Raw genomic sequence first — 25,235 nt, 5'->3', positions numbered from 1 at the left:
TGCCAAGTATATGTGCTTTATGCCATAAATCATGGCTACTAAAAAAGAGGTCAAACACAGCTGTGTATCTTGTTAAGGTATACAAACACAGAACCAAGGTACATCACAGTTCTTAGAACTTTCATCAGTGATGTAAATCATTCTGCATATTACTGTCATACAAATAGAAATATCATTACAACTTTCACTTCCTTTTCCGAACACCACCTCCTTTTCAGGAGTTTAAACCGTACTCCTAAACTGATTTAGACTTTTCGTCCCTGTGTCCTAACTTTGAGCTTGTATTTGTTATGAACTCTAGTTGGGATACTGACTACACATTTATTAAGTATTCATAGAGGGCACAGACGCCTTTTATTGAAAGACTTTGAAAAGGAAGAAATGATTCTTTGCTGTCAGTGGTGTATCAGAACAAATCCTACAGAGCAATAGCATAGGTAATCCTCCTGGGCAATGAATAGTACCAGTTAGCCACAGGCTGACTGAATAATTCATGGACAATGCACCTTTAACTCTAATAAAAGTCTGACACTCAAAAAGCCTACATTTTATTCCATGAATATGTCCCAGATAAAATCCTCTAAAGCCCCCTTTTCCAATTAAGGTACATATTTACAAAATCTGCTAAGTGAACTTTGACAGCAGCTCACTTCCAAAAAGTTTTATAGAGAAAGTGGGGAGATTCTTCCAGACACATCAGTAAGGACTACTGTCCTCATTATTTGCTTGATTCTTCTAGAAACATCTACAAGTACTTCAAATAAATAGAATACTGAATAGTATTTGCCCTGTGCAAAGTCACACTACCAGTTTCCTGCTCAGTGTGCTTGAAAGAATTCCTTTCAGCTTTTAAAGAATGAGGTCAAAATAAAAAAAAAATAGAAGCAAGTCCTTTAAGTAAAAGGATGGAAGAAAGTTGGAAGAATGGTAAAGTTTATAAATGGACCTTCTTCCATGCAGTTATTTACAGAATTACTATTTGTTATTAGCAAGAATAACTTTAAAGGCAAACTTCTTGAAAGATCATCACGCTGTACAATAGAATGCAGGCTAAATACATGTTTAGAACAATTCTGATTGCAGGTCATCTTAAATTTCTGCTTACATGTTCAGTATATGCATTCATGTAACTGTTGTTATGTAAAATTAAAGTTATCTGGCAAATCATAGTTATTCTTGATAATTTAAAAAGTCATCATGCTTGAGTGTACAGGAATAAAGTCCATACTGTGAGCTAGTGGTTGCTTTGGCATTCGTTAGAGCCGGCTTGGGGATGGAAAGGAATGATGAGGCTTAGCCAGTTAGCCTGTCCTCATGGGGAGGAGTAGGGCCATGTGTCTGAGGATGGTGGAGAATGGGGCTCCCCTCAGGGCAATGCTGTCTTAAGGGGCACAGCCAACTGAATAATGTTGCACATGCAGGTGTGGGTGAAGTTCACAAATACCCAGTATATACCTTGAATGCTATAGATATTTGCAAGGAAAGAGAGGACTTAAAATAAAAATCCCAGTCCCTAATACATCGATGACATAACCACTCTCACCCCAGGAGAACTAATGGGCTGTAGGGTCTTGCCCTGGTGAATGAACAGTTTATGGTGCAGCCAGGAGTGAAAGCTTGATGGTCAGCAATAGGGACCACCGAGAAAAAGAAGAAACAAAATGTCTTGCCATCTGTGGCAAAGCAATGTAACTATATTATCTTTTGCAGCAATAGCAATATAAATGCTTGCAACTACTACTTCTTCTTTTCCCGGTTAGGGCTTGCCACAGCGGATCATCTGTCCGCTCATGATTGGCAGTGGAGTTTTACGGTGTCGAGTTGCCAGCCTGGATCCCAACCTTCCACAGAAGGCACACACACATGCACACACTCACACCTAGGGCCAATTTAGAGTGTCCAATCCACCTACTGCATGTCTTTGGGATGTGGGAGGAAACCGGAGCACCCGGAGGAAACCCACACGACCACAGGGAGGACATGCAGACTCCGCACAGAGAATCAAACTGGAGAACCTCTTGCTGTGAGACGGCAACGCTAACCACTGCACCACCGTGGCTGCCCAATATAAATGCTTGCAACTAAAATAGAAAAAGAAGTATTGCCTGTTCTTTTCAGTTGGTTGATTTTCCATAACTTCTGTGATAGCCTAGGTCATAATCTCCAACAAAGGTTATACTTTAATAATTACGTATCTTCATTTTATTGCCTTGATGTAGTTTGTAAAGCAGCCACAACCCTACATACTTGCTTTTATATTCTTCTCAAAAAAATCATAATTTTCAAATAAACATCTAGTTAATCATTCCGTTTTCTTTTTCTTTCAAATTATATATGTTCCCAATTAATGCCTACCCTCTTCCCCAACACACACACACAAATACACCCGAACTTCACATTCATCATCATTGGGCAAGATTCACTTAAATGTATTCTCCCTTATCCTTCTAGGTCCTCTTTTCCATTCACAGGCCCTTTTTTCTAGTGTGGTTCTATTGTACATCTCCTGCTGTACCTTGTTTGTTGTGTTATAGAGTTTGATTCCTCCTATCTCTATTTGCCTACTGTGTATCTCTGAGCAAGCCACCTATCCTAACAATATTCCTGGGTCATCCATGAAAAGGGCCGCTTTGCCTTTTGGGCTTACCCAGTTAACAAATAGATAAAATAAAAAAATACCCTCCTCACCACCATCTGCTTCTCTTTCTCACACTTTTATCTAGCTTTTCTGTTCTTTGCTTTAGCTTAAGTAGCTTGATTCGCTTTCATCTCCTGCTTAATTCTTACTAAATATACAAATTTCAGGAAGACTAATTTCCATCTTTTGTTTCCATCTTCATTATTTAGTAAAGTAAAACTCCAGGATGTAGGTATCCATTTGCATTCTCTTTATTCATATGTTCACTTAGAGATGCCCAAAAATACCTTTTTACATTCATGGATTAAATATACCAAATCTGAATTTGTGTCTCTGCAATCCCTTCTCCTATCAAAAGCTTAGAGTCTTCTGGTGAACAAAAATAGCTAGCTTTTTCCTCCCAGTCAGACATACCTCAGCAACACAATTGTATCTTCAGACTTTATTTTTATATTTACCTTTCACAGTTTATGCTGTTATACCCCACTTTCATTTTCCATCTTTTCTCTCTCATTTTTCTTCCATTTTAATAAATAATGTACATAGATTTCACAACTAAATATTTTTGTTTGTTTTATTTCCCTAGCCAACACTTCCCACAAGCATGCTACATTTTCTCTGTTTTCCACTAATTCTTTCCATTCTGCCGTGAATTCTTCCACAAAACGTTCTACCGCTTTCATCCTTCTCTATCTGTTTATTTCATATTTATGTGCATCAATTGCCCATTTTTTACTCATTCATATGACAAACAATGTACAGGCTTCACTATCTATCCATAATATAATTTTTGGCAATCATGATATAGTCTTTCATCAGTCATTGCAATGTATATGGGTATAAGTAAATTAGTTGTATCATTTTGTATTACTGCTACCTTGCACAATTTCCTGTATGGTTTACCAATTGCTAGGTAAGTATGCTTATCATCCTGGTATCTCTTCCCCCAAGCACTTCCAATAAAATCACTAACTTTCACCATTTCTGATGCCATCATTAACTTCTTATCCTTGCCTTTTCTCCTTTCAACAATATTATAATATTTGCACAGCAATCACAAAGTATTCAACTCCAACTCTAATAGCCTTCCTTTGTAGAGCAGTCACAAGTTACTCTGGTCATTTTAGTTGACTTCCTCTGTACCAACTTATTTCCCTATCTCTTTTCCCTAAAAGGCCTCCAGAACTGCGTACAGTTTTCCTAGTGTGGTTGCACTGTGGCTGATTATGGTGGTAGTAACTCCTTCACCCTTGTGTTAATCCATTTGCAGTACAACCCAATATCCTTATTACCCTAGTCACCTCCCCTTCACTCTGCTATTGATTGGTCTGCCTTCAAGTGTTTAATACCCCAATGTCCTTTTCCTATCTGATGCTTCCCAGTCCAACTCCTTTAGTCATATTCCAACTTGAGGTTGTTATTCGACATTTGAGCATGACTGAAATGTACACCTTCACCCTACTGGAGAATGGACATTCTCCAACAAGGTGTTAATGTATTGATAAAGCCTGGTAAAAAAGCAAATTTGCCATGAAACACAGACAGTAAAACTAAATGTGGCTTTACTGCTTAGTGAGAGCAAAATAAATAAAACTAAATAAAAAAGTAACAGGAGTGTGTGCGTGTGTGTGTGTAGATATATATATATATATATATATATATATATATATATATATATATATATATAGTGAGAGAGAGAGAGATACACCATGAACCTCTTAACTTCTTTCACGTACAGTAGGCAGTCCATCAGCAGGCATTTTCCAAACAATAAAAAGTATCTTGCCCTAACATTATTGACTGTAATCGTCTGTGATTTACTAGCAAATCGAACATGCTACAAGGGTCAGTATAGAAAGTCTAACTTTGATAACATCACAGCAGGAGAGGGCAATGTATCCCCAAATTAAGAAGAAACCAGTGGAGTGGAAAAAATCTAAACAGTTGCCATATGAACATACTTTGGAGCTTTTCACAGGAAACCAGTACAAATATTCAGTTGGAGTTGCACAGCAAGGGAAGGAACAGGAAACTGGCAACTCTGACGCAGTTAGTGTTGTAAAGTGATAGGCCAATAAGTTTCCATATGAAAGAGCAATGGATGTCACAGGATGAAACTGAAGAGAGCGTGACACAGAAAGATGCTCTGGAACTTTCCATAGAATACCTGCAGAAAATGGAGAACAAAGAATGTGCCCTCAGTTTAGAAGAAAATGATGTAAGAGAAGAGTTGCTAGATTTAATACAGATGGACAGACATATTAAGATCAATGAAAGACATGACCACAGAAAGTCAATAAAACCCAAAAAGTTAGAAGTTTGATAAAACAAATGAACATCGTAATTAGGACTGTCCATAGAGATTCATGCGATATAACAGAAGTAAATAGGATATATTACTGTGCATCTAAATTAATAACAGATAAAGTCTTACCACAAAAACACAGGGTAGTAAGGGAAAAGAAGGGGAGAAATCGAATGCCACCATGGAAGTATTGAATAAAGAAAACTATAAAGCAATTAAGGCAAGATGTCTCACTGCTAGAAAAGTATAGAAGAGAGAACAGATCAGCAAAAGTACTCAGAAAGATAGCCATGATAAAAGCAATGTGCAGTATCACAACAGATCAGGATCTGTTGTTCACTATCACAAATAATAAACTAAAAATATCATCACAGTCAGAAAAACTTAGAAGATGTGCAGTTAAATATAAAGGAAAAGTACAAAATAAGCAATTCATTGAGAATTGGGAAACCAGGCAAAAGGAACTGAAACAACACCAAAAAAAGGAAGAAACGGATACATTTTGGAGAGGGTTCCTATCAGAAGAGCGAACACTTAAATTAGCGAACACTCTTATATTGAACTTTAAAACACGAAACCTGAAAATGTCGAAGGCACGGAACATCAATTTTCTTTTTTCCCAGGGAAAAAAATTATGGGCCATTCTCCAGACTTTGCTGTTTTCTCCACTATAGTGCAATCTCAGAGTTGGTATATTTAAGTTGGGGGGTGTGGGTGGTGAAGCCCCTCACATTATTTTGCCTGTACATTGTTTTTTTTTTTGGATCAGCAAATCTTTTTCCCCTGGGAAAAAAATTGCTGATCTGTTCCTTCGATATTTTAAGGTTTCGCATTTTTAAGTTCGATAGAAGAGTGTTCACTATTTTTAGCATTCGATCTTCTGATATAGATGCTTTGGAGAAATATCTATGAAGATGCTGTGGAACATAACAAAGATGCTAAGTGGATAGAAGTAGTAAAAGAAAGAATAAGAACTTCAAATGTATAGGATACGAAATGGGATGAAGTAACAGCCAGAAAGATTGGAACAAAATTAAGAAAAGCTCTTAATTGGAAAACCCCAGGTCCAGATGCAGTACCTAACTTCTGGTTAAACGTATTATCATCATTACATGAAGATTTAGCCATGAGTAAGAACTATTTATATGTGCAGCCTGAACAAACAGCAGTCTGGTTAACAACAGGAAAAACAATACTGCTACTTAAGAGTGAACCTGCAAACTATCCTAAACACTATAGATGAATAACTTGCCATCCAACAATGTATAAACTATACACTGGAATGGATGCCAACAGAGTTTATGGTCATTTCAAAGAAAATTCAATCATCGCAATAAAACAAAAGGGTAATAAAAATAAGTCATATGGAACAAAGGATCATTTGTTGTTAAATAAAGTCATAATGGAGAACTCTAAAAGGGGGAAGAATCTAAGTATGGCATGGATAGACTACAAAAAAAAGCATTTGACAGTATCCCACATTCATGGATAAAAGAGTATTTAAAAATGTATAAGATACAGCTTACACTGATTACATTACAGTGACCATGAAACAGTGGCAAAGCACTTTGCAATTAAGCCATGATAAAGAGCAAATTATTATTCCAAGGATAAAAATTCAAAGGGGAATATTCCAGGGTGAGAGACTGTCACCATTGCTCTTTTGTCTTGCCTTTAACTCATTAAGCTGTCTACTTAACAGATTAGGTCATGGCTACAATTTGGCTCCCAGGAAACAACAAAGTGTAAAGACGTCTCATCTTCTTTCTGTAGATGATTTAAAACTGTATAGTTCATCAGATGAGGAACTGAAAGCACAACTGCAAGTAGTCAAAATTGTTTTAGATGTATAAAATGTTATTTGGTCTTCGTAAATGTGAAAAAGCAACTCTTAAAGGAGGAAAGCTTCAGCACAAAGAAACCATCAGTTTGGGACAGGAATGTGGCCTAAAAGAACTTGAGCAAGAGGGAGTTTATAAATATTTAAGAATTGATGAAGGGTCAACAATAAAGTATGAACAGATGCTTATAAAACTGAGTAAGGAATATTTCAGAAGACTGAAATTAATACTGAAAACTGCATTGACATCTAGGAACAAAGTCTAAGCTACAAACCAGTTTGCTGTTCCTGTCCTAACTTATAGTTTTGGAGTGATTGACTGGCCCCAAAAGGTGTTGGATAGTTTGGACAGGAAAACAAGAATGATGCTTCATGCTCATCAAATGATTTATAAAAATCAATGCATACCAAGATTATATATTCCCCGTTCTGAAGGAGGTAATTGATTCAAAACTGATTACATGTATAGATCTGCAATCATGGGACTGCATACATATCTGCTGACCTCACAAGACCCAAACATAGAGAAAGTTTTGAAACATAAGGAGTATAAATCTAAGATGACTTCCATTTTTAGTCTAGCAGAAGCTTATCAGCATCAAGTGAGAATGGAAATCAAACCAGAAGTAGATAAAAATCAGGCAGCAACTGAATGCGCCGAAAAACAAAAGAAAGAAGAATCAGATGAAAGGGCAAGAAATGTGGAAAATGCATAAATATAGTTGCAAGTATAGAAAACTCTTGGACCAACCTCGTATTGATCTGGATTGAAAGCAGGAATGGTTTGGGAGAGGCAAATTTAAACCAAAAGACTAAAGGGTAATATTGGAAGCCCAAGATAGTGGACTACATGCATGTTGATTTACAAAATCCATTGAACACGTGGAAGAAACAGACAAAAGTTGGTTTTGTAAAATAGAATTAGAAACAGTTGCACATCTTGTTTCTGGTTGTGATATGCTAATGGCAGAAAGACTGAACAGTGAAAGGCATAATAATGTGGCAAGACTGTTGCACTGGGGATTGTGCAAGCATTATAATATTGAAGTAGCTGAAAAGCACTGGAAACATAAGCCACAAAGCATTATAAAAATGGTGAAGTTTATATTGCATGGGATCACCCATTACCAACAGTTCAAAAAATAGATGCAAGAAAGCCAGATATAGTGGTCCATGAAAAGAAGACAAAAAGCATTGATCATTGAAATTGCTATACCCAGTAACTACAGTGAGACACAAAGTCACAAAAGCAGGATTTTCAGGCAGAAATGAGGGCAATGTAGGAGAAGGATACCCTGACAGTTCCAATAGTAGTACAAACAGCGGGGCTTATAAAAAAGAATTTACAGTCATACATTGCAGGTGCTGTGAAGAGCACTTCTAGCTAACATCAGTGATTGAAACAATACTAATTTCATGAACTTTTATCATACTTTCACTTAGGAATGGGGTCCATTCCCATCATGGTATTAGAAACCCAAAATACTTGGAGAAATTAAAGACAGAGCAAAACTGTACAGCAAAATGAAGGACGTTCTGCAAAATCCAGGACATTTAGGATGCATGGGTGGGTTGCAGTGTCTTGCACTGTATGATTTTTTTTGTCTTTTTTTCATTTGATCACAATGGAATGTCTGAGGCATTTTCAGTCAACAAAGTGTCTGTAACTACTGGACAAATGTGTGTGTGTGTGACCATTAAATGCTTACATAATTTGTACTTTAAAATACTACCTCCATCAACAACTGCATATGTTACCGGAAGTCTGAAACATTAAGTGGAAGAGCTAGCTTGCATCAAAAACATAAAATAAAGTATGAAGTAAAAAATAAATATAAAACATTTTAACAGATAACCAGTTCTCTAATAATGCCTTGGTTGGGCAGTAACACAGGCTTCACAGTGTGGTATTTTGTCCTATTATTGTTCCTTATGTGCTATGCCTAGCCTGAAGCAGGTATTAGTTATCCTTCACAGATGATAAGTGCTACAGATACTGTTTGATTCTTCAAAACCCACTACTTTACCTACTCTGTACATGTCTTGTTAGTTGATCAGCATAGCATGTTTAGGTGATGTTTCTTACTTAAATAACATACCTAAGAAATGCTTGCTCACATGTTGCCTGTATAGAATGTGCATGACTTGCTTTGTACCTGCATATAATGAGTAAAGAAAACATAATCTAACATTAATGTTTTCTCTACCACTTTCCCAGTGACGAGGCTGAAGAGTGTCCTTGGACATCTTCACTCATCTGGGTAACAAATAAACAAATCAAATGTTTAGTCTATGGATTGGGGATTGGTATAATGGGCAATGTGTTTGTTGTTTCAGATACAAGGTACAGGGTTTGATTCTCACCTTTGGAATGAAAATTGACTTGGCTTGGAGTGGCCTGTGGGGGCAGCTAGCCTAATATTTACCCATGAAACATTTATTCCTGCAGTATTTTGTGATTGATTGCATTTCTGTCAGAATTGTCCAAGATGGCCATACAAGACCCCTTTTCACAGGGAGAAAAGCTCCATAACTAACAGAAACAACAAGATTTATACAGTACATCACAGCTGAGCTAGAATTATAATTAGGCAAAAGATGTGCCTGGTAAAATATTACTTGATTACTTACGAAAGAAGCACATCTTACAATGAGATAGCCATCAAAGGCAGCTTTTCAATATTTGAAGGTTTCAAAACAGTAGTGATTAATTCTTAGGAAGGTAGCTGGACGTGGAGGCATTTGTGTGGGAAGTGAAGAAATATAGATAAGAGGGAAAGGTTTACATCTTCTAGAAAAGACTAGTCACAAGTAATAGTATGTAAGCAGTAATTCTAGCTAGGTAGGTAATCAGCCATTTGGGATTGAGCATTGACATAATAGCATGTAGGGGATGAGCATGGAAGTTTCTTTTAAACCTAAGTGGGTGGGTATCTTATTCCGTATCTTGGAGATGGAACTGGAGTAAAGAGCACCCCCTGATGAGTTCTGGGATGTAGATTGTAGAGCCAGGAATTTGTCTTCAGGATGGAGAGCTCTGCTGCGGTTATACCTCTGCAGGTGGGCATTTAACGAAGGGCACTCATCTGAGTGATGAGGTACAGACTTAGCAGTCTTTCATCTGAAGGAATTTAAGATAGTTTGGGAATTCCATGCAATTTATTTTTGAGAGTCTAAGGCAGTGATTGAATCTGTTATGTAAATTAGAAGTGAATCTGGCAGTTTAATTGTTGCATTGTTCAAGTTTTCCTACAAGGCTATTGTATAACTTAGGGCGGATGGGGAAGAATATATGAGTGCTGGTAGATGATAAGAATGTGCAGTAGATTAGTATCTTAGGTCAGTAAGGAATGACTTGGCTCTGTATAGAGCTCCAGGCTTTTGTTGAATTTTCTTTATGACATTAGTTATGCAACTCTGTCAGCCGCCCCCCCCCCCCAGATTTTACCTGTTAATCAAGTTTTTACTGTTTTTCCACTTTTGGCTCTATTCCTTCCTCCTTGTCTTTTATTAATAGTCTTTACTTTCAAAACGGATTGCATAGTTTGATGAAGATAAAGAAGACCTTGTCTATTTGTTCATCTCTGTCCATTTTGTTGGTAGGCCAGTCATACAATAGTCTCAAATTCAGCTGGCATAACTTCTGGTCAGTGGAATTTAAGGGATTTTAATTTTTACATACCATACACTGCCAAACAAATGTTCATTTTCTGGTACATACCCATTACATTTATATTTATTTTTTTTCCTGGACTTCCACCATTTGGTATCATTTTTCTATAGAATGTTTCAGAATTTAGACAGTTTCTAAGACTTTGTGAAATCTGGTAAATTTTAATATAGAGATCTACATTTAGTTCAGCTTTGTTTCATTATTTATTTTGTTGTTATCTAGAGAAGTGAAAATACGATTTTAAAAGCTGTTTTAAGTATCGGAGCTGTAGAATGCTAAATAATAAAAAAATATTCACAAAGCAAAAATGGTTGCTGTAGAAGAAAACAAGATTTTGAAGAATAGTACACAAAATTACTTTGCCTGGCCCTGAATCTGACTTGGCAAAGCTCTCAGTCTCCCTGAAGCAAATTAATCAGTTTTGAGCTGCAAGCTGAGCTTCAAAAAAAAAAAAAAAAAAACTCACCTTTCAAAGAATGCTTAAAACAACCCTTTGTAATTGTCTGATGTTTTTTTTCTCATTTGATTAACATAACATTATACATAAAATCAGCACCAGCTAAAGGCACTAGCCTCAGCCACTTCAACTTTTTTTGCATCATTAATTTTGTCAGCGGCTACTCAGGTGTTTATTTTCAAGGAACTGTTATGCCTAGCCCAAAAATAAATACAGTTTCCAATTCAAGAAGTATCTGACCCTGCCTTTCAACCTCTTATTGCTGGACAGGCCTAGAGTAATGGGGGGATAAAGACCCCAAACATGGCCAGATTTTACATATTGCTCTTATAAATTTAGAAAGTTGCTAAAATAACATGATTTGTGTTGGTGTTCATTTTCTGAAGGTTATCAAGTCAGAAGCTCAAATGTATGTCATTGTTTAGTGACTTCAATCCTCAGTGATTTGTCAGAAAACTACACATTTTATGAGGATCAGACTAAAAATATAAGGCAAAAATCTGGATATTCTGTGAAAATCTGAACTGTTGAGAGATATATATCTGAACCACCTACACAGAGTGTCCTCAGATAAACATTAAACTACTAAATAAATGGAAAGCTTAGTATACATGACATTTATTATACATGTATTCAGGGGAAACTCCAAATATCAGGGTACCATGGTAATTAACTTCACAAGAAATCATCCTAGTCCATGGCATTCATATCTTTGGAATCCCTTTCACATATGCCCTGTAAAGAGCCCACATCCACTCCTTCAGTTCTGTTATAAAAGAAAACTGTATGTTTAACTTTAGTCCCTTCTAAAAACACCTATCAACAGGAAAAAAAATGCTCCCACACACTTCAATGACTGGATACTACTGGTACTAGCTATTTATGGGGTTCTTGTACCCACTGATTTTTTAAACAAATGAAATCAACAGAACAATTTAATTTTTACTGTCTTCAAATGGAAAGATTCTTCAGTGAAGTAACACACAGTTTCCATGCTCTCTCTTTACCACGTTTATTCCATTTTTATTGCATGCCTCTACTAGATCTATCCCTTTTCACAGAATATTCTTATTGCCAACAAAGTCATGCAGTGTTCTTCATCTGACCTTTGCAAACATATATGAAATTAATGGAATCCTTTTTTAGGCTTGGATTCCCCCATAGTCAATTTCATATTAAAGCTCTGTCGTTCCATAAGGCCCCTTCTTCTCTGCAAAGGCATAGCATGTAGAAATTATTCAGCTGGTTGTTCTACATGCATAATATCCCTTACAAGGTGCTAATAGCATTTAGCTTGAATGCTGGTGGTGTAGAGATAAAAAAGGCACCTGAACATATATGTTCTGATCTTATCATGAGTTACCTAGATTTAACCAAGAGCTGAAATAACTGCTAAGAACACTGCGGGCTAAAAGTATTTCACAGTCCTCATTTCTACTTTGCAGTTTAGATGGTCAATGATGTCCTAGGCATCAAGTGCAGTTATTCTGGTAGCCAAAATAAATTTCAGGAGGAAAAAAAATTCCTCCACAGTAGCAATTCATAACCTCCATGCTTTCTTATAAACAATTCTATTAGAAACATTTTTTGGCCAAAATGGCAGTGACTCTCCTAGATTGTATTCCAAAATAATTTATTATAACTAGATACTGTTTATGTCTGGAGTAGCATCATTCAACTTAAGAAAATAAAATGGAGGCGTCTTATGCACAAAATGGAGACTCCACTGATGGCCAGTGGGTAACTGTCCATTCCTTCCCAGCTCAACAAATCTTAACAACACTACGGTACTGAATTATCTATACCTATGAAAACTATAGCTTTCAAAGTGCATACACAGAAGTAAGCATGGGTGGATGAGGTATTGTAGGCTCATGTGTTGACACAGCTATACATTAGTCACTCGGGGGGTGGGGTTAGAACAACAGCTTAGGTCCATTTTTTGAATGATGTGGTTATGGGGTGGTTTCTCCTGCAATACATATTGACATTTCAATCCAACTCTTAAATGAGGGTGTTCCCAGTTCAAGGGTGTGAAGCCAGACACACAGGATACTGGGACAAAGGTGTTTACTGTCTCTTTAGCAAAAAAAAAAAAAAAAAACAGAAGCTGTTAGGTGAGAGTAACCTTCATCCTTGCCTGGATGATGGCTCCCTCCAGTCAAATCTCACCTCAAGCAGTGGACAGCTGCTACTTGATGGGGAATTAAAGATCTTGAGATTAACAGAATGCCAACTGATAAACTGCAGGCAGGGAGGCAGAAATCATACAAAAAAGTTATGTTTGTGGGACCTAGTTTCCTCCATAGAGTATGTGGTTTCTGATTATTCAACCAGTTTATTCAGTTCGGGGTCACAATGGAGCAGAAGCCTATCCCAGCACTAAAAGGTTCAAGACAAAGAAACTGGAAAGGATGTTTTATTTATTCATTGAAATTTATATACTTGATTAGAGCACTAATCAAACAATGACCACTTAAAGGTTCAGCCCATCCTATTACAGGGGACACAGACAGGCAGACAGATAGGCACACACACACAGAATGTACTGGAGAGCAAATAACCCACATTATGTCTTTAAGATGTTAGATGAGACAAATGAAACCTATACACACACAGAGAACATTCATACTCCTTATAGAAGGCACTCCAGCTGAAAAAATAAACTGGTAAAGCAAGTGCTGTAAGACAAACTGCTGTGCCGCACTGCCTCCTGCTATTAAATATCATTGATAAAAATCAAATACATCACATCCACAGGCAATCCAACATTCACAATGAGCTAAAGTTCTGAACAAGAGCAATATTTTGTCACAAGTATTTCTGCAAAAACATTCTGATATATGCTAGTGTTTCTGTTACTGATTTGTTAATAGGTAAGTACTAGGTTAGCTGCCCTTCTTGGCCATTTTAAGCCAAGCCAGTTTCCCTTTTTGTGCTCAAATTAACCTATCCCATTAGGTTACAGAATGGCCTTGCCCATCCCATGGTCGATAATTATATACCACCCCTAATGAGAATAACTAGGATCATACCACAGATAAGTTGAGGTGACCAATGCATGGGATAAAGCATTTAGGAGAAGTCTTTGTCCATTAGTAGTACAGAGGACAGTCCTGGGGTAAATTTTCTGTTTCCCCATCCATAGATCCAAGTTGCACTTGAATATAGACCAGGTTGAACTTTGTTTTATATGGATGGGGAATCTGTTCCAGAGCAGTGGTATCTTCTGCAAGATAATGTTACAATGTAACATGCAACAAATTCTGAGCCTGTTAATGCTTGGAATAAATTTACCTCCATGCAACTTAGAATCAAAAGATCTGTCACCCACCAAGTTATCCAGGCCCTGCTTAAATTGTGAAATAGTTCTTAATGTGATGATTTTTAAAGGAATGAATTCCACCAGCTACCAGTCCTAAAAATGAAAAAAAAAAAGTTGCTTTATCCTCAAATTGCAGTGTCTCATCTCAACCAAATAATTAGTATTTCTGGTATCCAACAAATGCTGTAGTTTAACAATACCCAAACTAGAATCATAAGAATCAGAAATAAAGCATTTAATGGATTATAATTAAGTCCCGCCTAAATAACCTGTATTTGATAAAGAATAAGGATAATGATTTAATTTTTTGCTCTTATTTTTTATTTTTGATTTGATTTTTATTATAAAAATATGTAATACTTCTGGAGTTTTTCTCCTTGGGTCTCCATTGAAAATGGGCCCCTGGCTCAGTTGGACTAACCTGGTTAACAAATGCCAATAAATAAATAAATTTCAGCCATGTTTGATAACTAATACCCCTTAATCATCTTAATAATACATGTCATTTTTCAAATTAAATTCCATTTAATTAGTAGTAGCTCAAATAAATAGCTCATCTGAATATCTCTGCAATCTATTATGATCTTCCATGTTTGAGATAACACCAACTGTAGTATCGTCAGCATATTTACTTATCCACAAACCAGTATGAATAAGAAAAGATGTCATAAATAATTTGAATAACAGAGATGCCATGACAGATCTCTGAGGAGCACCAGAGGAAACCAATTTAATTTCAAAAAGAGTATCTTTAATTCTCATCTTACAAGTTCTCTGGGACAAACAGTTATTTACACGTTTTATAATATAATATCAGTCATAATAGAAATTAACATATGATGGGGAATAATACCAAAAAATCCTCTCCTTAGATGATGCTGTAAATTAATTCAATACAACTTCCAGGAATATCCTAAATAACCTTGTACCTCCTAGAAGGAAGAGACTAAAAAATAGTGCAGTTTGGCTATCCAAAAAGAGTAGAATGCTATTGAAGGACAGAGAAAAAGCATGGAAAGAATGACAAAAATGTAAAACACCACAATATCTTGAAAACTCCAGAATACTTCCCAATTATGCTGAAAAGCAAATTAATAGAGACAACAAAATTACTGTAATAGCTTTCAGAATAATAGTAAACACAACCCTAAAAAGATTCTGGACAGCCATTAAAAAAATCTTGCATCCTGGCCATAAAGTCAGCCCTAATTCCTCTCCCAGTAACTCATCACTTGAAACCGCAGTACAATTCAACTCTTATTTTACAGACAGTATAGCATCTCTAACCAAGGATTCCCCAACATATAATCCTAACCCTGCCCAGCAGCCATTTATCACCACATCCACTTTCACCTTCAAACCTGTGCCCACATCCTACAAAAATCAAACAAACTCAAACCATGTTCTACTTCAGCTGATGATCTTCCAAGTGAATACCTTAAAGTAGCAGCCAGTTGTATTGCCCACCCTGTCTCAATCCTTATAAGTAGGTCAGTCCAGGAATCCCACATTCCCTCTGTCTGGAAAAAGTCACACATTATCCATCTGCCAAAGGAGGAAATTCAACAGACATTACTAACCCCTCCTCTCCAAAATACTTGAAAAATGTAATAAAAAACAATTGCTAAACTATCTCTTGCAAGAAAAACTCCTGTCCTCCACACAATAAGGCTTCCATTCTTCCCATAGTACTAACACTGCACTTCTAACCTATATAGATAATTTCAATAACACTAGAGATAAACTAATCTCCTTCTTATTTCTAGACTTGTTTAAATCCTTTAACACAATTTCTCACAGCAAACTTCAATTTCAAATGTCCTCATTATAGATCTCTCTCAGCCCTCCCTTCTGTGCTTCAAAAGCTACTTATCCAATAGGTATCAGTCAGTAAATGGCACTCCACCCTCACTCCATAACTCCCAGTCACCATCAGTATACCACAAGGCTCTATCTTGGTCCCCTCCTGTTTTAACATTCTCGCCAACACCCAACACACATCCACACAACAGGCCTCCCTGATACAGTACTCTGATGACCCCACATTCATTTCAACATCTGACAATGTGGCACACACCAAAGAACTACTGAGGAAATTTTAAGAACAAATGAAACATGGCTTTGAAAGTCACAAGTCATGCTTAACCCTAACAAAAAAAAAAAGAACTGCTACATTTTCCCCAAATCCCTCTCCCATGAAAAAACAACATTTAAAGTCCTGTCCCTTTATAATACAAACATTGAAGTCACTTCTCGTAGCAAATTATTATGAATGATAGCAGATGATAATCTTAAATTCAACTTGCATGTACAAAATTGCATCAAAAACACATCAAAAACTAGGGATACTTTATACAGCCAAAAACATTTTCAATGACAGAACTAAAGCTACACTTGCCACTACTTATCTCCTCCCCTCACTTCTTTATGACACTCCCATCATTACTAACCTCCAGGCTTCACAAAAAAACAAAACTTGAGCAATGCTATAGCAAAGTTGCTGAATTTGCTACAAATCCCTTTTAAGAACCCACCACTGTATAAAAGCACTAAAAAACTAAATTGTTTAGCACTACCATATCAACGAACATATACACAGCTTCTTACCACCTATAACATTATCCAGAATCTACCAATGTTTCCAGCACTAAATAGCATTCTACACAACTATGTTCCTAATCAGTCATTATGATCTAATGACCAAAAGATCCTGCCTGTTCACAAACCTATCAAGTCTACTGGGCATTGTCTGTACTCATACTCTGGAAATCCTTATCTCTATCCATTAAGTCAATACCATCCCTCCCATCCTTCAAAACCATTCTGAAAGACTTCCTAGCCAAAAGCTGGCTCTGTTCTTGCTCAACACCAGGATAAATTATATCCTTAAATGTGGACAAATACCTATTCATATCTCACATCTCCTTATTCTCCCTTCTTCACTCACTTGCTTATTTTTTTCAATTTCTTCCCCCTGGCTTTCTCTCTGGATATACCATAAGCCTGCTTTTCTCTTACTTTGTTTTCCTATTCCTGCTTGTATTATACTAGCTTACCTTTAATTTCTCTATAAACTGCTAACATTTCTGTAACATTTAAATCATTGTCATATAAATTGTATCTACTAATCAGTGTTTTCAGATTATGTATAAGCTGGTGTAATTATTTTAAGTGTATTTTTTGTATTATTTTTAAAGACTGTAAAATTATTATTCTTAAAATGTTTAGTAATACTTTAGAGCTTTTCTCCCCGGGCCTCTGCTGAAAATGGGTTCCTACCCAGTTGGACTTTCCTGTTAATCAAGTGTCAATAAATAAATATACTTTTGCCATGTCCAGATATACAGCATTAATGGGCAACCCTTCATCCATTGCCTGCCACAGTGGTGATCGGTAGGAAGTACATCTGACAAGATCTACCTGGAGTAAATCCATGTTGACAAATATCCCTGTTCCAACCCATGGCCTCCAGAATATACTTGGCAACAACTTTCTCAAAGCATTATTCCAGTAAACATGTGAAACTAATTGGTCCAAAGATATTAATTAAAGACAAGTCCCCACCTATAGGTATTCTGACCACAGTTGCCGCCATCCATAATTCTGTACAAAATCTGTTTTTAAAGACCTCTGGAATAAATAAACTAGGAATAAGAGAATTTATTATAGATTTTAAGACTAACCCATTTATCTCATCGGGTCTGGCCGCTTAGCTTGGATTAACCTTAAACAACTCTTCACATCCACTTTTATAGATTAATAGACAAATACTAGACTAACTGCCCTTGTGGGCAATTTTAAGCCTAACCAGTTTCCCTTTTTGACAGAATAAAAACCTATCCATATTGTTTATAGTTTTGCCTTACTTATCCTATGGCCGAACAATTATATAATATATTACCTCTACTAAGACTCACTGGGATCATACCATAGATAATTTGAGGAGATCCATGCATGTAATAAAGCATTTAGGAGCTGCTTCTGTCCATTAGTAGTACAGGAGGCAGTCTTGAGGTACCTTTTCTGATGTTCTTCGTGTTTCACTGTTGCAGTAATTACATTTGGGTAATCTGCTTGCAGGTTGCCCTCAGTCAGCCTGATTAACAAAGTCTTGGGTCCTGCATCAGTTGCTGTCCCTTCTTCCATGACGTCAGGTCGTCAGGGATATAAAACATGCAGCTGATGCTATTACATCAGTCTTTCTTGCCGTGCGGTGCCGGAATCAGAAGCAGTTCACAAGTGCCGGTCAGCCGACTCCTGAAATTTTCATTTTCGAGTTTCAGAACCGAAGTCTTCAACTTAAAGCTAAGTACCCCATTGGGGGAACTTTTTCTTGCTCCTAGGTTAATAATTGCAGTACTTGTGGAAAGCGAATACCTCATAAAGATTTTTATTCGTACTGTATTCCTTGCCTAGGCCCTGACCACGACGTACCTTGCAGTCGGTTTTGTGCTTTATTTAATCAGCACACTATCCGTCGTCGGTATATTTTTGCCTCCTAAATATTTCGGTTCTCGGTTTAATTATCCAGAAATGTCATTGGTTAGCCATCCGACTACCAGGATTCTGAAAAGATAAAGACAGAGACAGGCCGCCAAGGTCCAAAACTGCCGACGACGCTTCTCCCAAGCCAGTCACCAGTTCGACGGTACTCAGTGAGGTGCTTTCGCAGCCCCTGATACCCGCTACTTCTGATTCGCAGGCCTCTACTGAGACCCATTTGGAGTCCGGTATGCAGCGAGATACTTCAACTATGGAACCCACGGATGTCTCTACCTTGGATGGGTCCGGAGCCGTTGTGCAGGCACCGGCTTCTGAGGGTGTATTCAGGCCTACAGACTTGCATATTAAATCGACACCTCCTTCATTACTAAGGCCTGAATCTCGATCCATGTCTAAAAAACCAATGCCCAGGCCACATGCTCAGGCCCCTATGCCTAAAAAACAAATGATAAAAATGGCTGAAGATCTAATAACTCTAATCAGGGGTAGTCAACCCCCCCCCCCCCAAAAGGCCTAGGGCAGAGATTGATTATGAAGCTTCTGATCAGGATTCTGTTTCTTCTGACTCTTCTGATGACCTGGATTTGTCCATACCTACTTATGAGGATTCTGATGCAGAGGATTCTATTCCCTCTGCTTCCCCTCCTGAGGATTTTTCTTTTGGGGAAACTTTACATACTTTAAGGGAGCATTTTCACTGGGAAAACGAGGAATTTTCTGATTCAGAAAAGGGGCTTAGGGATTTCCTTCTTCTACCTCAGCATAGGCTTTTGGCTATACCTCCTGTACTAGACATTGTTGATGATGCTTTCTCGGAATCCAGTTTGGCCCCTGATTCCCTGCCTCCTGCTCCTAGTAAACCTGACAGATACTACAGGGTTCCTGAGTCGCACAATTTCCTTTTCAAAAGTCCTGCTGCAGATCCAGAGACTATTTCTCAGAGGCCCAAGGGCATTAAGGCTCCACGGCGCTGGATAGATGGGGTAAAAAGGTTTATACTTCTGCAAACTTGGCAATCAGAGCTTTAAACTGCCAATGTCATATATTAAAATATCAGCAACTTGTTATTGGACTGCTTAAACAGAAAATGATGTAGATTCCTGACTGTGTGGAAAATAAAGATTTACAGGACTTAATGCATTCTGCTGAACAAGTTGGAAAACATACTTTGCAATGTGGTTTTGATTCTTTAGAGGCCTCTTGCAGGGCTGCTGTTACTGGGTCTGTGCTTAGAAGGCATGCTTGGCTTAAGGAGCAATCTTTGCCTGATCATGTTAAAGCTAAATTGTTGGATGCTCCTTTAAATCAGAACCGCCTGTTTGGCAACAAGGCTGAAGAAGTTCTTAAAAAGATGGAAGATAAAACTAAATCTATGCAAACTGTTAAAGATTTTTTACAAGTGCAACCTCGTAGATTTAGTAGGCACTGGCCTACTAAGAATTTCCATTCCCTTCCAGGTCTTCTCAAGCAAAACCCAGACACAACAAAAACCCAGGTTTCAGTCCCAGGGGACTCTCTGAACTAAGCAGTGGGGGGCCTCCACTTCCAAATCTGGAAATAACAAGACAACCCCCTATGGTAAACAGTCTCAGTGACTTCCTTTTAAAATTCCCAAGCACTTATCTTTTGACTGCCCCTTTGGGGGGAAAGATTGCTCTTCATGCAAAGAATTGGGAACTCATAACCCAGGACAAATGGGTTTTAAATATAGTGTCCCAGGGATACAGATTTCATTTCCACACATTGCCAACACCAAATGGGTGGCCAGACCTGCCCCCAAATTAGTGGGCAGAGGCTCAAAAACAAGTACTTTCCCTCTTAAGCATGGGTGCTTTTCAACTGGTACCAGAAGAGGAAAAGGGACAAGGTTTCTACTCCAGACTTTTTCTGGTACCCAGAAAAGACAAATCATGGTGTCTAATCCTGGACCTGTCTACTCTAAACACCTTTCTGGAGATTCCAAAATTCAAGATGCTGACTCTTCACCAATTACTTCCTATGCTAGGCAAAGACGCCTGGTTGCAACACTAGATTTAAAAGATGCATACCTACACATCCCAATCAGGGAATCTTGTAGAAGATACCTACGCTTCAAAGCAGGCTGCACGCATTATCAGTTCTCTGCACTGCCCTTTGGCTTGTCTACTGTGCCCAGGGTATTCACAAAGTGCCTGGCTCCATTTATTGCATTTTGCAGGCAAAGAAGTATTCAAATATACCCTTACCTGGACGATTGTCTAATTCAGGCAGAAAGCCAGGGCATACTTTTGAATCATCTGGTGTTTGTAAAAAGGGTTCTGACTTGTGTGGGATACACCATAAATGAATAGAAATCACAACTGGTACCCTGTCAACAAATTGCATTCCTGGGAGCAAGCTTGAATACAACTTCTCAGATGGCTTACCTCACGCCAGAAAAGCAAATTCATTTGGTAACCTATTTCAAACAAGTGGCCACAAAAACCCTGCTATCTGCAAGACAAATACTGCAAGCCTTGGGGTTCATGGCCTCTTGTATTCTTCTAATTCCATATGCAAGACTGCATATGAGGAAACTACAGTGGTATCTAAAAAGCCTATGGAGTCAACATTCTCACAGCCTGGAAACAATGATTCCTATCATACCTTGCCTACGCCTAGAGTTCCTCTGGTGAGCAGAGGCCTGCCATTAAAACAAGGGACTACCATTCACACTACGACCTGCCGCCCAAACCCTAACAACAGATGCATCAGACTATGCATGGGGGGCTCACCTGGCAGGGAAGTGCATTCAGGGCAAATGGAACCCAAGTCAAATGCACCTACATATCAATCAAAAAGAAATGTTAGCTGTACAGAATGCTCTGACAGTCTTCAAGGACTACATTCTTCCAGGGCAACTAATGGTAAAGACAGACAACATCATGGTTATGTGGTACATAAACAATCAGGGGGCTACACATTCCTACCCCCTCTGCAGACTAGCCACGACATTGTGGAACACAGCCTTGAGCTACCAAATGCACCTACAAGCTCAATTCTTGCCAGGAAAATTAAATACACTGGCAGACGGACTAAGCAGAAACCTCATGGACCCACACGAGTGGAAACTGGAACCAAGGATTTTCAACATGTTGACAAGCAGATGGGGGAGCCGAGACATAGATCTGTTTGCCTCCCCCCAGAACTACCAGTTGGACAAGTTTTGCACAAGGACTCCCCACAAACAAGCCTGGAAAGTGGATGCTCTGTCCTTCAGCTGGAAAAACCTATCAGTCTACTCCTTCCCCCCACTGCCTCTGCTCTCCAAAGTTCTACTAAAAGTCAAACAGGACAAACCAAGGATGATCTTGATTGCTCCAGACTGGCCGCGCCAACACTGGTAGCCCCTCCTGCGCAGTGTGTCGCAGTTATCTCCATGGCACCTGCCTCAGACCCCTTCCCTGCTGTCTCAGCAGGAGAACCAAATTCTGCATCCTCAGCTTCCAACATTGAACCTTGCAGCCTGGCTGATCATGTAAATTCACCCTTATCATCCCTCAGCAAACCTGTGATGGATGTCATCCTAGTGGCAAGGAGACCTAGTACTAGAAAATCTTATGTTGAAAAATGGAAAATATTCTGTGCCTGGAACCAGTCTCAAGGGATGAGCACAGCAGTGCCCAGTTTACCTCAGATTTTGCAATACTTAACTGAGATGCTTCATAAGGGCCTGTCTTTTTCCTCCATTAAAATCCATGCCTCAGCCATTTCAGCTCATTATAACACATAACCTTCCCTCTTCTCTCATTCTCTGCTTAAGCAGTACCTCAGAGGGGCCAAAAACTTGAGACTCCCAACCCCTGCCTGGGACCTTAACTTTGTATTGGAGAAACTCACTCTACCTCCTTTCGAGCCAGCTGCTACTGCAGACTTAAAATTTCTTTCTTGGAAAACAGCTTTCCTTTTAGCAATCACTTCAGCTAGAAGGATATCTGAATTTTTTTATTTATTTTTTTTTTATTTTTACATTTGTTGACCGGGCTAGTCTAACTGGATATATGTCCATTTTCAGTAGAGGCCCGGGGAGAAAAGCTCCAAGCATTAACAGTGACAAGTTTACAATATATCAAAAAAACACTTAAAATCACAGTACAGAGGCAACATTGGTCTAAAGAAAAAGACACTTAAAATCACAGTACAGAGGGAACATTGGTCAAAAGAAAAATTATACTAAACACAATAATAATATTGAGAAAGATGCAAAGGAGAGAAGAGCCTTTTATATTATCCTCATGCTAAGAAGGAATGTGTAGAGAATAGAATTAGAGGTCTAGGTTAGTGGAGTAGAGAAAGAGGTGAGTGCAGGAAGGGGAAAGAGATATCAGTCTGGGTTTGCACATAGACAAAACCAGTGAGTATTAAGATGTTCTTTAAGATGTTTTTAAATAGAGAAGTAGAAGCAGGTTGATATTTCAGAAGGTAGCTGATTCAGTTTTACCTGCTGTGTTAGAAAAGTGAGTCACCAGCTTTGTTGTTAGATTTGTCGAGGAAGCTAGGAGCTTATTAGCAGAGCGAAGCATAGTCAGATTTTGTATGGTGTAATCATATTAGTGAGGATAGAGTGTTGTTGGGGTGGTGTGGGATCTTTTGGGTGATAAGTAATTGTTGAAAAAGTATATGGTTCTGTAATTCTAGCCATCCCAGTTGTTTGAGGTTGAGGCAGTGGTGAGTTTTAAAGGGGGAGCAAGTGATGAATCTTGCTATGCTATTATAACAGGTGGAAAGTTTGGAGAGGTTGTTTTTAGATAGGTTAGTATATATAGCAGGCGTGAAAAGGGTAGAAATAAGATGGGTCTGGGCAATAGTTTTCTGGCAGAAGGGGTAAGGAAGGGTTTAATTTTATAAAGGGTCCCAAGTTTTTATTAACAGACTTTATAGTGGAGTTAATGTGGTCATAAGTAGTTGAGGCGATTATCAATTGTTACACCTAGTAGGTGTGTTGTGGTATATAACAATATGTTGGTAGCATTGTTAGAGGTTATTGAGAAAAATGGGTGGGGTGATTTATGAGTTGGAGTAAAAAGCAGTAATTTCGTTTTTGGGATTTAGGAGGAGGCAGTGTTGCAGAAACCAATTTCGACATTATGGAAAACAGTTTGGTTGAGGTACTGGAGAGGGGGCGACTTTCAGAACTGAAGTCTTCAACTTAAAACTAAGTACCCCATTGGGGAAACTTTTTCTTGCTCCTTATCAATGTCAGTAAAGGTTAATAATTGCATTACTTGTGGAAAGCAAATACCTCATAAAGATTTTTATTCGTACTGTATTCCTTGTCTAGGCCCTGACCACGATGTACCTTGCTGTCGGTTTTGTGCTTTATTTAATCAGCACACTGTCCATCGTCGGTATATTTTTGCCTCTAAATATTTCGGTTCTTGGTTTAATTATCCAGAAATGTCATTGGTTAGCCATCCGACTACCAGGATTCCGAAAAAAAACACAAATATAAAGACAGAGACAGGCCGCCGAGGTCCAAAACTGCCGACGATGCTTCTCCTAAGCCAGTCGCCAGTTCGACGGTACTCAGTGAGGTACTTTCACAGCCCCTGATACCTGCTACTTCTACTGAGACCCATTTGGAGTCCTGTATGCAGCGAGATACTTCAACTATGGAACCCGCGGATGTCTCTACCTTGGATGAGTCCGGAGCCGCTGTGCAGGCACCGGCTTCTGAGGGTGTATCCAGGCCTACAGACTTGCATATTAAATCAACACCTCCTTCATTACTAAGGCCTAAATCTCAATCCATGTCTAAAAAACCAATGCGCAGGCCACATGCTCAGGCCCCTATGCCTAAAAACAAATGATAAAAATGGCTGAAGATCTAATAACTCTAATCAGGGGTAGTCAACCCCCTCCCCCCCAAAAGGCCTAGGGCAGAGCTTGATTATGAATCTTCTGATCAGGATTCTGTTTCTTCTGACTCTTCTGATGACCTGGATTTGTCCATACCTACTTATGAGGATTCTGATGCAGAGGATTCTATTCCCTCTGCTTCCCCTCCTGAGGATTTTTATTTTGGGGAAACTTTACATACCTTAAGGGAGCATTTTCACTGGGAAAACCAGGAATTTTCTGATTCAAAAAAGAGGCTTAGGGATTTCCTTCTTCTACCTCAGCATAGGCCTTTGGCTATACCTCCTCCAGTAGACATTGTTGATGATGTTTTCTCGGAATCCAGTTTGGCCCCTGATTCCCTGCCTCGTGCTCCTAGTAAACCTGACAGATACTACAGAGTTCCTGAGTCCCACAAGTTCCTTTTCAAAAATCCTGCTGCAGATCCAGAGACTGTTTCTCAGGGGCCCAATGGCATTAAGGCTTCTACTGCTAAAAATCCTACCCCTTCTGATAGAGACTCCACAGCGCTGGATAGATGGGGTAAAAAGGTTTATACTTCTGTAAACTTGACAATCAGAGCTTTAAACTGCCAATGTCATATGTTAAAATATCAGCAACTTGTTATTGGACTGCTT

The 25,235-nt window shown here is 38.4% G+C and overlaps 1 long non-coding RNA gene across 1 annotated transcript in view; it reads left to right on the top strand.

Moving 5' to 3' along the window:
* The window catches only part of LOC122802538, a 503,825-nt gene that overhangs the window by 235,165 nt on the left and 243,425 nt on the right, over positions 1-25,235 (top strand). The window lies entirely within an intron of this gene.

Source organism: Protopterus annectens, chromosome 5.part0 (assembly GCF_019279795.1).
Source record: "Protopterus annectens isolate FY-2018-M chromosome 5.part0, PAN1.0, whole genome shotgun sequence".
NCBI lineage: Eukaryota > Metazoa > Chordata > Ceratodontiformes > Protopteridae > Protopterus > Protopterus annectens.
This window is presented reverse-complemented; position numbering and strand designations above follow the sequence as displayed.